General features: G+C 46.1%; 1 long non-coding RNA gene across 1 annotated transcript; it reads left to right on the top strand.

Moving 5' to 3' along the window:
- Window positions 1-7,165: 7,165 nt before the first annotated feature.
- On the top strand, window positions 7,166-15,583 carry LOC106728296. Its single transcript, XR_001364574.1, has 3 exons — window positions 7,166-7,427; window positions 10,030-10,303; window positions 14,749-15,583. It is a non-coding gene; the product is annotated as an uncharacterized LOC106728296 (long non-coding RNA).
- Window positions 15,584-17,325: the final 1,742 nt, after the last annotated feature.

Raw genomic sequence — 17,325 nt, 5'->3', positions numbered from 1 at the left:
GCAGCTGATCAATGAGTCTCTCATCATTGATGTTTCTTTCTCTCCCTCTCTGAAATAAAAATAAATAAGTAATTAAAAAATAAAATATTCAGCAGAATAATTTAAAAATTATTTTAAAAAGAAAGAAAATTACTCGAACTATGGCTCTTCTCAATCTTGACTTCAGCCTCCCTTACTTGATTAATGAGAACTGCATATTCTGGCCTTGGCTGATGCTTTCTCAACAAATGTACTCTCTCCTTGAGCAAGAAATGAATGGTTTCACATTTTAAACACCAAAACCAAAGAAATTAAATAAATGAAGAGGGAGGAAATTCTGCTTTTGAATGTTAAGAATAGATCACATATTTTTGATATGACTTCTTAACTGCTTTATCATTTAAATTTTCTACATTTATGATACAGGCCATTCTTCCTAAGTTAAAAGCCAATAGAAATTGTGTGTCTTCCAAGTATTCCCACTTCAAAGGGAAAGTTTTTAATGCTTTGATTTGCGCAACACCTCATCTATCTTTCTGCTCTCTACAGTTCATTCCTATCTAGGCTTTTTGATAGCCTTTAAAAGTATGCCTCCCCTCTCCTGTTCACGGCCACAGTGTTGGAGTCCCCAGAATATGCAGAATCTCCTCAGGCCTCAAGCAGCATGATCACCTTTGACTTGGCTCAGGAAGGCCACAAGGCAGCAGCCTGACGGCCAGTCTGGCAAAGCCAATGCTGGGCTCCATCCTGAGTGGCTGCCACCAGCCACCAGACTTCCAGAGGCTCTAGGCTCCTTTGAGCTCCTCTCACCACCCTCTCCCCCTGACCCAACCCCACCCCATAGACTAGTCAGGCTGCAGCAAGCAGAAGCAATTGGGTTCTTTAGTATCAAAACAGCAAAACACCAAAAAGAAAGTTGAGAGAGTCCTGCTCTTTACTATCCGAGCCACACGTGAGCCTTCCTAACACCCTGTAAACATGTGCCTTGGATCACGGAAAAATACGCAACAAGCAGCCAGCAAAAAAAGAAGGAGAAGAAGAATGCCTCCCTTCTCTAAAGCTTCAGTATGATTCACTCAACAATTACTGCTCTTTGGATCATAATTATAGATCTTAGACATTTCAAATATTGTGTTAAAAATCACTCTATTTTACATTTATAGTCTTACTGGAGTTTTGTAATAAGTACCTTACACAATAACTATCATTTTTAATCTTTTGTGTGACTTTACAAGGCCTAGAAAACACCTAGGTGTGAGTTAACCTTATCATGTAATAAAATACTTTGTTCATAGGAATGAAATTCTAATTTTATCAGAGTATGAGGAACTTGGTCTCTACTTATAGAAACCTATTTTGAGTACTTTTAGAGAATACTTTGCAAATCTAACTACATTTGGAATTTATCACCCTTTTTTGGGTGCAACTGTTAAAAGCAGGTATTTGTGCCCTGAATTTTTTAAAAATAGTGACAATAGCTTTAAAGCATCAATCACATGAGATGAAGAACCATCTAGAGCAGCGATTTTCAACCTTTTTCATCTCGTGGGACACACAAGTTAATTACCAAAATTATGCGGCACACCAAAATATACTTTTTGCTGATCTGACAAAAAAAAAAGTAGGTATAGTTTTCATTCATTCACAGTGGATGGCTATTGTTGTATTGGCTGTTGTCATTTTTCTTTTTTTACAATCTAAGGGGAAAGAGGTTAATGCCTCTGACTAGTCAGGTAATGCATGCTTTAAAAATTATTGCAGTACACCATTGAAAAAATCGCTGACCTAAAGGGTGATTCTTATGTATAAGAAGACTAACAGGAGACAGTAGTTGAGGTCAAATACACATGCCAACCAAGGAGTGTGAACTTGATTCTTTTAGTCAATGAAGAGCCTTAAGCAGAGCCGTGACAATTACTTTGGTGGCACAAACTTAAGCAAACTTAAGGGAACAAGACTGAGAGCAGGTTGATCAGGAAATGCAGACTACAGCACTGGGTGTTGGCATGAAGAGATAGGCACAGATTCCGTAAATGTTAGGGAGGTAAAACTTGTTTGGGTGGACAAACCGAAAGGGTTTTATCCCCTTTGCTCAGCAAACCTGGCTTATCGTAGCGCTCAAAGTAGTGCGTTAATCAGTGACTACATTTCCCATAGTCCTTAAGCAACGTCGCCTGCCTTACCCAGAGGGCTGTGCGATGTTCTTGCGAACCGTGAACGTCCGTGGAAACAAAAAAGGTAAACAGAAGGGGTTGTGCTCTTTCACGTTGCTTTTCAACCACATTTCCCATTCTCCTTCCCTACTTCATCCCTCTCCTCTGTCTCCGCTCCTCTGTTCAAGGGCTTCAGAAGCCCAATTACCTGGGGATTTGTCTCTGGCAACTCCAAGTTACCGTTTTTTGTGCCGCACGGCCGGAAGTGTGCTGTGCCCGGAGTCTCCTGGGAAATGTAGTCCGGAGTCCCCGCCCAGCCGAGTGTTTCTGCCTCCTCTGGCCCCAGAAACAAGGGCTGGGTGTCGGAGGCGCCTTGGTGGGGGAAGTTAGGGGAGGGTGGTGGGGTGCTGTCTGCGCACGGTCACCTGCTGGCCCAGGACACAGAAAGGTCGTAGAGCCTCGAGCCCGTGGCTAATGGCCCTCCGCAGGGGACTCGGAGGATAGCAGTTGCGGGGGGCGGGCCTTGCCGCTCGCCTCCGCGGTCAGAGCGGACCGCAGCCTGCTCGCCTTGCGGGTGGTGAGGATTTTCCCGCGTTTGGGGCAAGCTCCTCTGGCGTTACCTGGGCTCCCGAGCACCTAGGCAGGTGGACGGCCTCCTGGAGAGGCGGGGTGTCGTTCGTGAGCCGGCCCCGCTCGGATGGGTCGCGGCGAGAGTTCCCGGGGAATGCGCTCGGCTGGCGTAGATCCGCCCGAATCACAGTGATGAGAGGGGTCCATGGGAGTCTCGGAGGAGCCTTTAGTAGAGAACATCCAGCCCAACCCACTGCTGTGACAGGGAGGTACCAGCCCAGAGAGAACCAGGGAATGGCCCCGACGGAGAGTCCGGCCCAGGGCTGTCCGCAAAGCACAGTACGGATCACAGAACAAGCGCTCAAGCATTTAGGTGTCTTTTCGTTCTAAGAACAAACAGCTGAAATACTTCGTTTCAAGACAAAAATAATTTAAGGGAAGTGGACCTGTAGACTAAGAGACTTATCAACCAAATGCAATGTGTAGACCTTATTTGGATCATGATTCTAACAACCATAAAATTGTGAATTTTTTTAAAATCAGAAAAATGTGCCCTAGCTGGTTTGGCTCAGTGGATAGAGCCTCGGCTTGCGGACTGAAGGGTCCCGGGTTCGATTTCGATTCCGGTCAAGGGCACATGCCTGGGTTGCGGGCTCCATCCCCAGTGGGGGGCGTGCAGGAAGCAGCCGATCAATGATTCTCTCATCACTGATGTTTCTATCTCTCTCTTCCTCTCCCTTCCTCTCTGAAATTAATAAAAATGTTTTTAAAAAATCAGAAAAATGTGAACATTGATGATATTAAGGATTTGTTTTAAATTTTAGTTGGGATATGCCGGGGTTCTTGTTCCGGCATCTAGAAGGGTTCAGCATTCTGGAGAAGGCTGTGCATAGATTAAATAGGAGTCCAGAGACGAAATATAATGAGAGGCATTTGAGAGGCATTTGGGGGTCAGAGGAGCCTAGTTTAAAGGAAACTACGATCTAAGATCTCCTTGTCTCAGGACCCCATGCTTTTTATTAACACAAATTGTCCTGAGGCCAGGCAGAGATATACACTTCAAAGGGTCAGGGTTTCATATACAGAGGCATTGTCAGAATGGGGGAATTAGCCTACAGCTCTTCAGGTCAGTAGGAGGAAATACCATGTAGATTAAGATGCCCTGAGCTTTCTGGCAGCCAACAATCAATTTAATGTATCCTATTCAGGTTTGGGGAAATGCCTTCAGCCATTCCCAGATTCAGCCCTGCTGTCACGCTGGAATTGGCTTCTGGCAGGGATAATGCTATTGGGGTTGCGCTTTAAAAAAGAAAATAGTTTTAGGAACATATACTGCAGACTATATGGGTGAAATGATGTCTGAGATTTGCTTGAAAAATACCCAGTGGGGGAGCAGATGTAAGCAGATTAGCCAGGTGTCAATAATTATTGAAGGTGGAAATAGGTACAGGGAGATCACTAAACTATTCTCTATAATATCATACATTTTTATTTATTTTTTTAATTAAAAATTGTAAATTTTTTATTGATTCATAAAATATACAGTATAGGGTTAGGTATGGAATAGGATATTGGGTAAATGGATTATCATGTCGAGATAGCGAGCACCATTAACTGTTATTGCCTGAGCAGCCGCATTTTCGAAGAATGGTCTGATGATGCCTCCAGCCCCAAATCCGCACCAAACAGTGACACATTGTGGATGCATTTGTTTCTCAACAATCACTCGTGGATTTTCCGAACCCCAAATGCGACAATTTTGTCGAATAACCAAGCCATCAAGATGAAAATGAGCCTCATCGCTGAAGATGATTTTGTTTGAAAAATCAGCATCCACTTGTTGTTGTTCTATCATACATTTTTTTTTTAAAAGTTCAAGTGTAGCCCTGGCTGGTTTGACTCAGTGGATAGAGCGTCAGTCCTCTGACTAGCAGTGGTTCTCAACCTGTGGGTCGCAAACAATGAAAATACATCCTGCATATTAGATATTTACATTACGATTCATAACAGTAGCAATATTACAGTTATGAAGTAGCAATGAAAATAATTTTATGGTTGGGGGTCAGCACAACATGAGGAAGGGTCACGGCATTAGGAAGGTTGAGAATCATCACCCTTTAGTCACTAAAGGGTCCCAGATTCTATTCTGGTCAAGGGCACTACCTCCCTTGCAGGCTTGATCCCTGGCCCTTGGTCAGGGCATGTGCAGAAGGCAACCCATAAATGTTTCTCTCTCTGTATGTCTCCCTCTCCTTTCCACTCTTTCTAAAAAAAAAAATCAATGGAAAAATATCCTTAGGTGAGAATTAACCAAAAAATTTTTTCAAGTGTAATTTTCTTAACTCCTAGAGCTACATACTGAGTTATCTATCAGAAAAAAAGATATACTGTGTATACTGTGTGGGATTTGCTTTAAAGTACTACACACACATAGGAAGTGTGATGGGGCATGGAAGAATCAAGAATGGCAGAAAATAGGGGACCTTGAGCTATGGAAGCTGTGTGATGGATATGTGAGAGTTCATTGTATTATTGTATTCTCTTTAATGGGACTGAAATTTTCTATAATCAGGTTTTTAATTTTGTTTAATGGATTTTATGGTTTTCAGAAAGTGCCTACATATAAAGAAGCTCATGAGAAGTTTACCTGAAACTTAATCTCCCCTGCACAAGTGAGCCTCGTTGGGGACTTTTCCAGTTAAGAATGATCAAGCATGAAGTGGGAGAGGGAGCTGTGTCCTTGGTCACCCAGACCCCCTCAAAAATAGGACAGAATTCTGACGGTGAAGGTAGAGGCAGAGGACCACTTGAGGGGGTAGGGAAGAGACCTTGCTACAAGGAATCTTCCAGCCTGAGCTGGCCTGTCCACACTTCAGACAGTTCTAAGACTAGGAGGTTTGGGATCCCATGAGGTTCTGCCATGTTCCCAGGAACTCTGCTGCCAGTGGCTGAGGCCTGAGATGCCCTCGAAGGCACTGAACCTGAAGCTGCTGGTGCTGGAGAAGTTCCGGGCCATTCTGCCCTGGGAGCTGCAGTGCTGGGCCTGGGAAAGCACCTGGGCCTTGGAGAGTGAGAACTTAATGAGCCAGGCCAGCAGTTAGGAGAAGAGAGAACGGGTATAAGAATAGGGAGGGGTCTGTCCTCCTCCAAAGAAAGCCCAAATCTATGTTGACCCAGCTCTGTGTCTCTCTATTCATCCTAGCTCTTGCCTTTTTACCTGTGGGACATAAATTAGGTCTTGGATGACCTCCTAGAGCAGTGGTTCTCAACCTTCTGGCCCTTTAAATACAGTTCCTCATGTTGTGACCCAACCATAAAATTATTTTTGTTGCTACTTCATAACTGTAATGTTGCTACTGTTATGAATCGTAATGTAAATATCTGATATGCAGGATGGTCTTAGGCGACCCCTGGGAAAGGGTCGTTTGACCGCCGAAGGGGTCGCGACTCACAGATTGAGAACCACTGTCCTAGAGGTTTTTGGGTTTATTTTGTTGTTGTTCCTGTGACATTCTGATTCTCATTCTTACCTGGGTATGCTTCATTTAAAGCATTATTTAAACCACTCAATTTTTAAATCATTCTCTACAGAAACTAAAATACATGTTCTTCCACAATACAGAATCACATTGCTGGCTGCACTTCCCATTCCTGGTGCTTCTTACCCACCCTCTTCTTGAAACTGAAAAGTAAGGGCTTTGACTCTGTGCCCCTTCTGTTTACCCTCTTACTGAAAGACTAACCATGAGACCCTGAGGTGTGTGATCTTTCCACATTGTGTTCTTAGCAAACTTGTTATCTCTGGAGACACAAACCCAAAGTTTGAAAAAACTCCCAGTCTCAGCAGACATCTTGGCCTTATCCTCATAAAGGACCTGAGCTAGAACCACCCAGCTCAGCTGCTCCCCGATTTCCCACCCTCAGAGACAGAAAATTCATGTTAATTGTTATAAGTTGCTAAATTTTAGAGTAATTTGTTACTCAGCAAAGAAAACTAATACAAGTGTGCTAACAAAGGATTTGGGTACCGTTTCCAGGTTTCAGAAGCCACCTGGGAGAGGTAGGTTGGATTTTTAAAAATTGGAATTTCTGAGCTGTTCTGATATCTGTTGAGAACAACTAGACAGAATATTTGAAACTAGGACATTTAGGGGGAAATTCAGGAAATATGATCATATCAATAGATCCAAATTATATTTACTTTAATATAAATCAAACTTATTTAATTTTCAAAATAACTATTTTACCAAAATGAATCAAAATTTAATTTGAAATAATCAACCTGTACACCTTAAATATATATAACTTTTAATTCCATATCTCAATAAAACTGGGGGGGAAATTTAAAATTAATTTTAAAAATTTACAGAAATATATATAACTTTTAATTCCATATCTCAATAAAACGGGGAAAAATTTAAATAAAATTAATTTTAAAAAATTTACATCCATCACCAGCTTCCACCAATTGAGTCTTGGGAGCACCAATCCCTCCAAGCCAGTGGGAAAAGGCAGCATCCCCTGGAGAAGAGAGCAAGGTGTTGGTTTCTTTTTCCTGGGCCCGCCTGTGTTGGAAAGCAGGACAGACATCACAGCTTCAGGTCTGTGCTGAGAGCCGAGTGTGATCATCAAACTCGTGTGAGGCCTTCAGTCCAGAACTCAGAGCTACTGAGGTCGTCGGAGGACAGCAAAGGGAACGGAAAGCCTCCTCTCAGTCATTCACAGGTGCCCCAACCACAGCGGTGTCCTCCATTCCTGAGGAGTTTACAGTAGTGGGCTGTTTTGAAATCCGGTGTGATTGCTTTTTAGCCAAATCACACTCAATGGTGTAGCTCACGGAGAGCTTTATTTACAATAACTTTATCTTTTCTTCTTCCCTACATGTAGCCTGTATTCAGTTTGAAGGGAACCTAGGAGATCAAGCCACCCAGTGGGGTGTATGGAGGGGGCTCTGCTTCAGGGAAAGGCAGGGGGGTTGGGAATCAGGAGAATAGACCCGATGAGGCATCCACCTCACCCTAGAGCAGTGGTCAGCAAACATATTAGTCAGCAGAGCCAAATATCAACAGGACAACGATTGAAATTTCTTTTGAGAGCCAAATTTTTTAAACGTAAACTATATAGGTAGGTACATTGTTATTAACCTAATTAGGGTACTCCTAAGCTGGCCTTTGTGCATGGGCCACGAAGTTTCAATCGCACGGTACCTGTGCGCCCGCACGTGGTATTTTGTGGAAGAGCCACACTCAAGGGGCCAAAGAGCCGCGTGTGGCTCCCTAGGGGAGCAGGCAGGGTGGAGGGGCTGGCACACTCCTGTGTCTCCTTCAGAGAGGAGTGGGTAGATCACTGTTTCTTTGCTGTAAGTTCTCAGAACTTAGCACTCCTTTGTAAGAGGACAATACACACCCATTGCAAAGCCAAGAAGCACCACTAGGAGGCTGCTGCTGTAGATCAGCAGTGTCCACTGGTCTTTGCATGAGCACAAGGAACCAAGAATTGACTTCACAAATTTGTAGGTGCCCGTGGATTCCTACATCAGGGAGAACATCAGTCTCTTCTTGTTCTGTGTCCTTATTTCAGCTCCCCCACTGAAATAAGCAACATGTTCAACAGCTTCTACAGTCTCTTGTCTCCTGTCTCTGTTGGCATCTCTGGGACACAAAACTAGGGGAGGCCAGAGGCAGGGATGACACTTACCTGGTGCCCACCAGAATGGATGGATGGGTTGTTAAAGTATTGAAATGCTTCTAGAGCAGGGGTGGGCAAACTTTTTGACTCGAGGGCCACAGTGGGTTCTTAAACTGGACCGGAGGGCCGGAACAAAAGCATGGATGGAGTGTTTGTGTGAACTAATATAAATTCAAAGTAAACATCATTACATAAAAGGGTACGGTCTTTTTTTTTTTTAGTTTTATTCATTTCAAACGGGCCGGATCCGGCCCGCGGGCCGTAGTTTGCCCACGGCTGGTCTAGACTAATTGTTAATCAGGATGGATGGGTTGTTAAAGTATTGAAATGCTTCTAGACTAATTGTTAATCGGGTTTCTGCTGTGTCCCCTAATAGCCACCTTGGCCACTCTAGTTACTCCCCTCCTGCTCCCTGCCCCCCTCCCCCAACCCTCAGGACCTCTCTAAGGCCCAGCATCTAATGCTTATCACTGGGTCCTATAAGAGGACTCCAGGCCCCTGCCTCTGGATCTGCAGATGAGACCAGCATCTGTTCTAATCAGTCAGTGTTCGATCACTACCAGTAGTTAATTGTAATCTCCCCCTTGGCCTTTATTCACCTTCACTGCCCGTGCTCATGAAGGAAAGCTGAGTATCGTAGCCCAGCAAAACAAACACTGGAACCAACTGGATTCAGGTCCTGGCTCCACTGTATACGATGTGATCTTGGGCAAGTCCTTTCACTTCTCTGAACCTCTGTTTCCTCATCTGCAGGCATCAAATAAAATAATAGAGGAGAAAGTAAATGAGAAATGTAAACTACAAAGTGCTTACATATAAAATTATTTTTAAATTATTGTTTAAGATGTGTATGAGTTCTTTGTCCAACACAGGACCATACCTTCAAATCCTGCTTTCTTCCCTCTGCCCGGGCCCCTTCCTTTTTACCTGTTCTGCAGTTACCTCAAGCCTCCATACTCTGCCAGCCTCCAAGGGGTACCCCAGGACTTCACTCTTTGGAGGTCACTAACCTTGGCCCCTTGGAGCAACTTTTTTGGCTCCCTTCCTTAGCAACATCCTCTTCCTGTGTGGCCTGGAGAGCTCAACTTACTCTTCCCTACTTCTCCTGTCACCCCACTACCATTTTGGCCCCCTGCTTTTTCCTCATCCACTCCCCAAGTTTGTAAAATATTAATTTGAGACATTTTCTTATAAAAGTAATACATGTTCATTATAGGAAATACAAATACGGCTAAAAAGAAAATGAAAGTAGCTCAGCCGGTGTGGCTCAGTGAACCGGGAGGTCATGGTTCAATTCCTGGTCAGGGCATATGCCTGGCTTTTGGACTTGATCCCCAGGGCATGCAGGAGGCAGCCAATCAATGATTCTCTCTCATCATTGATGTTCTATCTCTCTCCCTCTCTCCCTTTCTCTTTGAAATCAATAAAAATATATTTCTTTAAAAAGTAAATGAAAGCAACTTATAATCTTACTACATGTATATTATTTATAACCTTTTTCAAAAATGTAGGATCATTTATTATTTTACAACCTCATTTTATTGCTATATCACATGCCATTATTTATGTAATCGATCCCCTATGATAGGCATGGATTTTATTTCAATAGCTTTTTACTTTGCACTATGTATACTTTCAGTTGGTGACCTAAGGACTGAGGACAAGGAGTTCAGCTCAGATCAGGAACTTGCTGAAAGAAGACCCCACCGGTAGCTCATGCAGACTCAGTGAAACTTTGCAGGCACCAGTGCTGGAATACCGCTCAGAATGTTCCAGTACCTTAGACCAGCATCAGGGAACCTTCCAGAGGGGAAGTCAAGCAGCTTGCCCACCCATGAGAAGAGTTTGAAGAGTTTCAAGCAGGAGAAACAAAATCTGTGAAGGTGACGAGAGTGACCAAACCTGCAGGCCAGGTGAGCCCCTTGTTCAAAATCAGAAAAGTTGTCCAGGCAAAGACCCCATAGATGCAGCACATGTGGCAGAACCGGCCCTGGTTCAGCATCAGAGCCACAAAGGAGAGAACCCTCAAGAGTAGAATGGACTTCCAGATCTCCCAGAACCTGGCTGTCAGGCCCACCGGTGTGACTAGGTCAGGAAGGTGTTGCTTTTATGAGTGAAAGGTGAACACATGAGAGAAAGGGACCACCAAGCCCATGGGCAGGAGCGGCTGGGGGTGTGTGAGCTGAAGGGGAATGAAGGACATGGCTAGAGAGAGTGGGTAAGGCATCCTTCAGGAAGTCTGGTCCCCCAAAACAGACCCTCTCTTTGTGGTTTTGTAACCAACCAGGTTTGTAACGTGATACATTTTCTCTCTCTCTTTTTTTTAACAAAAGTAATCCATGTCCGTAACAGAAACTTAAAAAATATGGATGAAAAAAAATGTAATCACCTATTCCGGAATCTCTGTTAAATCGGTGCAGATGTGGTTATAGAGTGAGAATATGAGTTCCGTCTTTTTTTTTTTCCTCATGAACCAAGGTTTCCAAGAGATGCAGTGAACAGAATTACTATAGGTGGCCTCAAGGGGAGCTGAAGGAGACTTCAAGGTTCCCCAGAAATTTTGGGATAGATGTGCATGAGCAAACATCCCCCTCTTGTGGCCTAAAGAGGTATTGCTATTGTGTTCACAACGCCCGCAGGAACCTTGCTTCTCACTGTGAGAGCCAGTGAGAAAGGAAGTTGGGGCTGCATGTAGCTGTGGGACCAGGGGGTGCCCACCTCTTTTTTTTTAAATCTGAAATATATATATACACATATATATGTGTATATATATATTTCAGATTTAAAAAAAAAGAGGTGGGCACCCCCTGGTCCCACAGCTACATGCAGCCCCAACTTCCTTTCTCACTGGCTCTCACAGTGAGAAGCAAGGTTCCTGCAGGCGTTGTGAACACAATAGCAATACCTCTTTAGGCCACAAGAGGGGGATGTTTGCTCATGCACATCTATCCCAAAATTTCTGGGGAACCTTGAAGTCTCCTTCAGCTCCCCTTGAGGCCACCTATAGTAATTCTGTTCACTGCATCTCTTGGAAACCTTGGTTCATGAGGAAAAAAAAAAAGACGGAACTCATATTCTCACTCTATAACCACATCTGCACCGATTTAACAGATCCTTGAACAGCTGTCTCCTCACTGTTGCAGCCTTGGGCTTCTGAATGAGGGGATAAACTACAAACCTGATCAGGTCATCTCCCAAACCCAACATTTTTCACGGTCCTCATTGTTCTTAGGGTCCAGCCTAAGGGCCCTTGTTGGCTGGGTCGCTCTTCTCCTCCCTCCACCCCATATTCTGTGCTCCTCACAAACACGGCACTGGCCGTCTCCCAGCCCCTTTCACTCTGCTCCGTCACTAGCACACCTTCTAGCGTGTTTCTCTCTGGAAGGTGCTTCTCAGCACACACCAGGCTGGAACTTATTCTTCCAGGTCTTAGCTGACATCTTCCTCCCAGAAGTCACTCTCAGCCCTGTGAGTCTGGCTTATGTGATTCTCCTCTGTGCGTAGCATGTGTGAGCATGTGGGATAGACTTCAGCTCTCCCAGTGCCTAACAGTCAGGCCCCCCTGTGTGACCAGGGCAGCAGGCTGTTACTGTGATGAAAAAGATGAGCACATGAGAAAAACGCAGAAGGGCAGGGACTGCCAAGGCCATGGGCAGGAGAGGCTGCCCATAGCATAGCATGCGGGATGACTGCCTCTAGAACGGAAGTTCCACGAGGGCAGGGACCATGTCAGGCTAATTCACTCACATTCCCAGCACCAGAGCACAGTGCCTGGCACTCCGTAGGGCTCAACAAAGATTTAGTAAATGGATGGAGGAATGAATGAGTGTGCCTTTCCCAATTCCTTGAAGTAGAGTCTTCAAAAGCCAGCCCTCCCCAGTTCACCACGTGCCTCTTGTTGTCCCCGGAGTCTCTGGAAACATACCTGGGGAACAGAGGTGCTACAGGACCAGGTCTCTCCCTTGTGATTGTTGAGAAATTATGGGGTTTGGAGTGAACAGATCCAGCTTCCAGGAAAGCTCTGCCCCTTGCTGGCTGTGCATGTGCCTTACCTTCCTTACTTGCAAAGGGAGATAAGGGTGCCAGGCTTGCAGGATTGCGCTGAGAAATCCTACTCTGGCCTGACATGTGGTAGACAGTCAGATCAGAGTTCTTTCTCCTTCCCTCCCCAGCGCTCTCTCCTAACCCCCTCCAACCTGAAACCTGGGGACACAGACACTCCGACAGTCTCAGAGGTGCTACTGTTTTCCTGATTCCCCTCTCTTTTCCCCGAAGTTGCCAAGCCATTTGCTGCTGAGACCTCCTTCCCTGTCCTTGTTCTTCAGCATAGATAATAGTGCCAGGTAGAGATCAGAGCAGGTACCTAAAAGGTACTTGCTGAGTGAATGAATAACTGATCGGACCAACCAGTCACAGCAGCATCCCCTGCGGCATGCTTGCCAGTGGTCAAACATGTAAGGTAGTCACCAGCCTGTTGATGGGCAGGTGGTCTCCTGCCCACCTGACACCACCAGTAAGAGATTAAGCCAGTGATGGCGAACCTTTTGAGCTCGGCGTGTCAGCATTTTGAAAAACCCTAACTTAACTCTGGTGCCGTGTCACATATAGAAATTTTTTGATATTTGCAACCATAGTAAAACAAAGACTTATATTTTTGATATTTATTTTATATATTTAATATATTTTATTGATTTTTTTTTTTTACAGAGAGGAAGGGAGAGGGATAGAGAGTTAGAAACATCGATCAGCTGCCTCCTGCACACTCCCTACTGGGGTTGTGCCCGCAACCAAGGTACATGCCCTTGACCGGAATCGAACCTGGGACCCTTGAGTCTGCAGGCTGACGCTCTATCCACTGAGCCAAACTGGTTAGGGCTTATTTTATATATTTAAATGCCATTTAACAAAGAAAAATCAACCAAAAAAATGAGTTCGCGTGTCACCTCTGACACGCGTGTCATAGGTTCACCATCACTGGATTAAGCACATGTTCACCTACAGGCCAAGACTTTACTGAAGAAAGAAGAAGAAAGAGAGGCATTGTAGCCCCATGGAGAGGAAATGGCCAAGAGTTGCAGAGCCCAGATCCTTCTCATGCACAGATTAGTACCCCCGCATGTGGACCCCAAGGGTTATAGGTGCACGTCTGTGTCACTGAACAAGCTCTCTCCCTCAGGATGCCTGCTTTCCCTATAGCCAAAGTCTGTCATGTCTGGCACTAAAAGTACAAGTTCCAGATTTGCCCTGTCATCGTGTTTTCTCTCATGAGGCCCCTCCAGCAGTCTTCTTTGGGCCCTGCGTGGTCTGTGTTTCATGAGCTCCATCATTCATAACCCCTCTCTCCAGTCAGAATCTTCCGGTGATGAATAAGGGCTGATTCCTCCTCAAATGATCACCACCCCCAATTCATTACATTTGAAAGATTTAGCTCCAGAATGGCTGATGTGCTGTTGGGTGAGGTCTGTGCTTTCTCAGTGCGTCACTCCACTCATTGAGGAGTTTTCTCCTGTCTGAGACGCTAAAGGGTGAGCTCTGACGTGGGTTCTGCTCCATCTGTATGATAGCCCGGCCCTGTGATTTCATCCTCTCTGGCAGCTGCTCACTCCCTCTGAGGATTTTCCTGCACTGCTGCTATTCATAGGGCATCTCCAGTGTGAATGAGGAGATGAATGGACATTTTCTCTATTCATAATATTCAAAGATTTTCTCTGCTCCATGAGTCCTTTGAAATTCTGCCAGAATTCTGTCCAAATGTTTGACCACGTGCATTGTGCGAGCAGAGCCAGGTTTGGGCTGAGAGTCTGGTTTCCCAAGATGATGTCTTTATCAGCATTAAGCCCCCAGATCCTGGCCTTTGAAGAGAAGCAGTCCTCCCAGGATGACCCCACAGTTCTACTCTGGCCGGAAGGCTGAGGTTTGTGTTGACAGCACAGCCTTGACCCTGGCTTCCCACTGTGATGACACCATAGGAAACGAGAGTGTCACAGGTCCCCCCACCCCCGTTTCCGAGAAACTTCTGTGCAAGGAGACAGCAGCCTCTGGCTTTCTCCTCTTGTGATTACAGCAGGAGCAGGGAGAGCACAGGGAATGAAGAGGGGCCTATGTCCTGAGCACCCGGGTCGATGCTCACGCCACACTCCCCCTGGAATGCAGCCCTCCCCCCTGCATTCTGCCCATCCTCCAAGCCTGCCCAAAGCCCACTTCTCCCCTGAAGCCTTCCAGGGACCCTGCAGGCCTGCGCTGGGTTTCTGCTCTGCACATCTATGAGCGTTCACTGCCTGTAGAACTCACTCAGCACTCAACGTAACGTCCTAGTCCTTCATACCTTTATATCAAAAACCTTTTTCTTCTCGAACAGACTTCAAGCTCTTTGAAAGAAAAAAAACACATCTCATCTTTATGTTCCTCCTGGCACCTCTGAGAGACGTGGAGAGACTCAGGACGACTTGTGGACACTGCGAGTGAAGCTGGTGGGTCGTGGTTCAGGGCAGGCATGGATGCAGGTGCGTTTACCTTTGACTGGAGACGGAGCCGCCTTCTCTGGGATGGCTGTCGGTTGGTCTCGTCCACCTCGTACAGGAGGGAGGTGATCTCTCTGGGATTACCACTCCCCACCTGACACCAGGCAGGCCAGCCTGCTTAGCCCCGATATCCCTGGGTGGCAGATGCTTTGTCCCCATTGCCTCAGCTCTGCCTGAGAACTGTTGCTACCCACCATGCATTGTGCTAATCCTGGGAATGACCTTGCGGGGCGGGCAGGAAACAAGCAAGAAATCAGTATTGTTGCAGAGCTGTCCATCAGTGTCCTGGCTAAGTACGGCTGGCTTAGGGACCACCTTCGGCGTGAACTTGGAGCTCTTAAGGGCAAGGTCTGAAGCATCTCCATATTCACAGTGCCTGCTTGGCACCTAGTAGGTATTCGTCTGGCATGGAGTACGTGAATTGTGTCTATGGTTAGCAGCAACCGAGAAGTTCGTGGAGGCAATGAGAACAGATGCTAATGGCTGTAGTGAATGTCCACCTGGGCCACTCCCATCCCCAGTGAGAGTGCATCATCCCTTTGATGTATAGCAAAGTTCTGGGTCCCAAGCACAAAACACAGAAAGAGCTTCCTGCCTTTTGTTGTTGCAAAATCTCTGCCTCCCCTGGGGAAAGAAAAAAGAGTGTGGGAGGGAACATTCTGTGTATACATCTAAGGTCTTATAGAGCCTTAGAGCTCTCTTCTACTTTTCTTTGTTGTTGTTAATCCTCACCTGAGGATATTTTTTCTATTGCTTTCCAGGGAGAGTGGAAGGGAGGGAATGTGAGAGAGAGAGAGAAACATCAATGTGAGAGACACAATGACTAGTTGCCTCCCACACGTGCCACAACTGGGGGCGGAGAGTGAACCCGCAACCCAGGTACATGCCCTTGACCGAGAATGGAACCCTCGACCTTTCAGTACGTTGGCCAACGCTCTAACCACTGAGAAACACCAGCAGGGCTCTTCTACCTTTCTTTAACAGCTAGTAAGTTAGAATGTTCTTGGTGGGATATCAGAGCTGCTTCCCAGTGCTGGCACTGCCTGTGAAAACTGCATTTCCTAGGGACCCAAGGCTGCTGCTAGGCAGCTGGACTTTGAACCTGGTGAAGCTGTGAGCCCACCATTGAGCATTAAGAAGAGAACGAAAGGGAGGGTCCTTGCCAGCTGCCTCTGCATCTCCTTAGCAAGGCTTACATGTTCACGGACAGGAGGACAGCTGGTCGCTGGGTTTTGTGCTTCGGTCTTGGAATTTTTTAGTTTATTTCTGCTCCCGCATGACTGGGTCTCAACTGGAGTGACCAGATGGCTGCATTTGACCATGATGGTTGGACTGTGGCCATAGGTCAGGCACTGTCTGCCACTTGTCTCCATGTACCATCTACTGAAATGGAACTGAAATGTCCACCTGTGTTTCATGCCCTCTTTAGTCTTCTCCCATGCGGTCTCTCTCTTGGTAGAGTACCCTAAACTTACATTGTTGCTCCACTCCACTGCACCTGTCCTACCTCACAACCCCTTTTGTGGGGAGCTGCCTCATTCAGCCCTCACTGCCAGGTGGCTGTGTTGTATCACATGACCCTGCCTCTTTCCCCTCCCCGCACATACATCCAAGGTCACTGGACCAGGACCCATGATAGACTGGCCAAGGACTTTTGAAATCACCTGGCTCAAACATATAAAGAAACCTAGTTAGACCAGTCAGACTCTCCTTTTGGGAAATTTGAACCAAAAAAAAATGAGACATTATAGGCAGTGTGTGACAAGATGTTGAGGGCAAGTAGGGCCTGGGTGGAGCAATGTGCTAGCCCAGTGGTCGGCAAACTGCGGCTCGGCAAACCGCGGCTCGCGAGCCACATGTGGCTCTTTGGCCCCTTGAGTGTGGCTCTTCCACAAAATACCGGCTCTTCCACAAAATACCGACTTCTGCGCATGGGCCACGAAGTTTCAATCGCACTGTACGTGCGCGCCCGCACGTGGTATTTTGTGGAAGAGCCACACTCAAGGGGCCAAAGAGCTGCATGTGGCTTGCGAGCCGCAGTTTGCCGACCACGGTGCTAGCCAGAACTAAATTGAAGAAAAATCTTGGAGATTGAAGGGGGGGGGAAAGCTATGACACAGTGAAAATGCACGTATTGCGGAAGGAACAATGAGCCTGCCTTGGGCAAGAGGATAAAGGAATGACCAGAGCAGAGCTGGGACTCTGTAAAAGGAGAAAGGAGCCAGCCGCAGAGGCACCCTGGCACTCCATGGCTCACCAGGCCCATGTGTGTCATTGTGGCAGCTGGTTACTTATCTCTTTTGCTGTCCGTTGGTTTAGAAATGGGCATATGACTTAGTTCTGCCTAAACATAGTAGGAAATGGCTGGGGGACGTTCTGGGAAGAATTTTGCTTTTTGATTCAAAGAGAAATAG

Source organism: Myotis brandtii, unplaced genomic scaffold, assembly GCF_000412655.1.
Source record: "Myotis brandtii unplaced genomic scaffold, ASM41265v1 scaffold583, whole genome shotgun sequence".
Lineage (NCBI taxonomy): Eukaryota > Metazoa > Chordata > Mammalia > Chiroptera > Vespertilionidae > Myotis > Myotis brandtii.
Note: the sequence above shows the minus strand (reverse complement) of the source record. Positions and strands in the feature narration are given on the sequence as shown.